The 2,785-nt window shown below is 32.5% G+C and overlaps 1 long non-coding RNA gene across 1 annotated transcript; it reads left to right on the top strand.

Annotated features, from left to right (window-relative positions):
• Nucleotides 1-457: 457 nt before the first annotated feature.
• On the top strand, nt 458-2,555 carry LOC143606025 (uncharacterized). The gene is made up of 4 exons (XR_013148662.1): nt 458-679; nt 764-910; nt 1,729-1,792; nt 2,405-2,555. It is a non-coding gene; the product is annotated as an uncharacterized LOC143606025 (long non-coding RNA).
• Nucleotides 2,556-2,785: the final 230 nt, after the last annotated feature.

Genomic DNA, 2,785 nt, shown 5'->3' on the forward strand with positions numbered 1-2,785 from the left:
GTCTTAGGAGGAAAACAAGTGCTGAAGTCGTCGGAGCATTTAATTCAACGGCGTCTTCTTTTACGGGGTCGTCAAATGATCATTTTGTCCATCCAATATGTTTAATAAGTATTAATCTATTACATTATAATGTAGGCAACCTTGCCGTATTATTTATTATCTCGGCGATTTCAATTATGCTGTTACACTTTCTCTCCGGTGACTCCTTCAAGAACCGACGCCTTCAATTGAATGTGTCCATCTGAATTCCTGTAATTGACAATTCCTTTTAATTCTCGATGTCAAGGATTGCCTTTTGATGAAAACCTAAAATCCTCTCTCTAAATTGAACAATAGCAAATCTGTAATTGTTTTGAATATGAACAAGGATTGCCTGTGTTCACGTGTTCCATTCAATTCAGGGCTAATTTTATGATTACAGATCCTAAATAGCTGGTGCAGGGGTTGAAGATGCAGAGAAAAGGTTCAGTTTTTTATTTTTTACTCTTGCTTTATTATACGTGTGAAGTATTGAATTCCAATAGTGTTTGTTGATGTTTTTTTATTTGGTTGTTGATTTTGTATATGAGGGAATCACTTTAACATAACACATTAAATCTGGATGCTTAGGAATAACAGTCTCAACCTTGCACGTCAGATGCTCGACAAAATGCCCAAAAGAGATTCGGTAACATGAAAGGCGAATATTACCTCTCCACGTAATTTGTTTTACTCCATCAATTTTTGTTTCAATCTAATCTAAAATACACACCTGATGTTGCAGATTTATTCTGATTTCCAAATCTTTAAAAGCACTAATAGGTGCATATTTTTTTCCACATGGAGACACATCGGTTGCCTTTTCGATTCTCAATGAACCGTCGTAATCTTTTCATCGGTGATTTTGCTTCCCATTGTTGCAGCTATGAAGGTAACATTATCGAGTCATTATGTGAAAACATGATTATCATAACTTCAACCATCAAATGAATTTGTGTGTTGATAACAACTTCATTTGGTGAATGACAAATTATATCTGTTATCTCTTGGCTTGTATATCTGGTTGATATTTAGATTAATAATCATAGTAGGTTGACAATTGAAGAAAATAACCACAGACCTTTTGAATAGGGTCCAGAAAGTTGTTTATAGTAACGTATCAGCCCATAAGAATCGAAACTTTGTTTTTAGTCAGATTGGGTTTGCTATCCAAAAGGGGGTTGCGGCGCAGCTTGTTGCCCGCTTACCTGCCACTTCATTGTAAATCGTGTGGATGTTTCTATGAAGTATAATTTGTTTTCAAAGAAAATAATGACTTATTTAAGTGGTTTTATTGACTGTTACTGAAGATATGATCTACAATCTTAGGTTAATTTGTTTTTTTGTGTCAGATAATGTTTGTTTCATAAACTGGTGGTGAAATTTGTCATTACCGTTGGTTGTTAAATGCTTAATTTCTATATGATTAATCATTATTATGGATCTAACTCATAAAATTGTCTTGCTTAGATCTTAACATCGTTAAATGGGGCTGTGTGTTTTTTTGGAGAACAAAGCTCTTTTGGATTATTTAAAATAATATGGTGGGTGAAGTGATTAAACCGAGTCAATTGAATTCTCAAAGTCCATTTTTGTTTCTAATTTGAAACAGAGTGAACGTGTGTGTATCTGAAATCAATTTTTTTTAATTTTAATTTTCTCACCACATTAATATTTATAGAATGTGATTTAATTTTATGTGTAATTTAGGTGACATGGATCAGCTGCGGTTTCTTGCATACAAATGCCACCAGTCATAAGTGGGCACTATGAGGTAAATAATAATATTGTTTTTTGAAAGGAGTGGAGTTCCATTTTTCATGGAAACGGATGTTTAGTTTTTCCCTTTTAGATTTTGCTCGAGAATGGCTTGATAAAAGCTAGAATTGAACTGAGGTTAAACGAGCTCAAACTTATTGTTTAATAAATAAGTAGGTGCTCAAGCTTTACTTATCGAGCTTAAGCTGGCTCACAAGCCTAAACGAGTCAGCTATATGTTATTATTTTTATTTACTATCTTAAATACATACATATTTATAATCTATAATACATATCGGATGTCCTTTATGGTAATTTGCACAACTGCGTGGAAACTCCGTTATATTTACGACACCCAACCTGCCACTTTTTTATGCTCATTTCTTTAGGCTTATTAATAGGGTTACATGACTCCGATTATGCTAAATTGTTTATGCAGAATGTGATTGTCAGCATTGTTGATGTGAGTTATTTGATATTGTATCATATTAGAAGTTTTATATTCCAATACGATATAATTATTGGTGCATTTGATTTTGATGCTCTTTTGTGGTTATATTTTCCTTTAACTTGTTAAAATTAAATTACACTTACCGGTTAAATTACAATCTGCAGCACTGTGTTCTAGGTTTCCCAGGTTTTTAAAATAAATGCATCACTACGTATTAGCATGAACGAACAATACATGAATAACTTCTTCCAGAAAATTGTTACTACCGATCAGCAGTGTCACTTAAGTGTTCCTAAAGCTGAACATGGGAGATATAAGAAGCGTTACGTATAGCTTTTCAACCGTTATCTATTTCTCTCTTCAGATATTATGATTATTTTTACCAATACATAAAAAATACAAATATATACATGTTTCAGGTTTTTAAAAAATGGGTAACTTATACACAATAATAACCATGTTCTCATTTTTTTTTTAATCTTGATTGGTTATGTTAATCTTGATCAAGAAACACCTCAAAATTTTTTTCCATTGTTTTTCTTTCATATTTTGGCCGTA

The sequence above is a fragment of the Bidens hawaiensis genome, unplaced genomic scaffold (genome assembly GCF_021521415.1).
Source record: "Bidens hawaiensis isolate Kalapana, Puna unplaced genomic scaffold, B.hawaiensis_p1.1 tig00072567_1, whole genome shotgun sequence".
NCBI classification, from domain to species: domain Eukaryota; kingdom Viridiplantae; phylum Streptophyta; class Magnoliopsida; order Asterales; family Asteraceae; genus Bidens; species Bidens hawaiensis.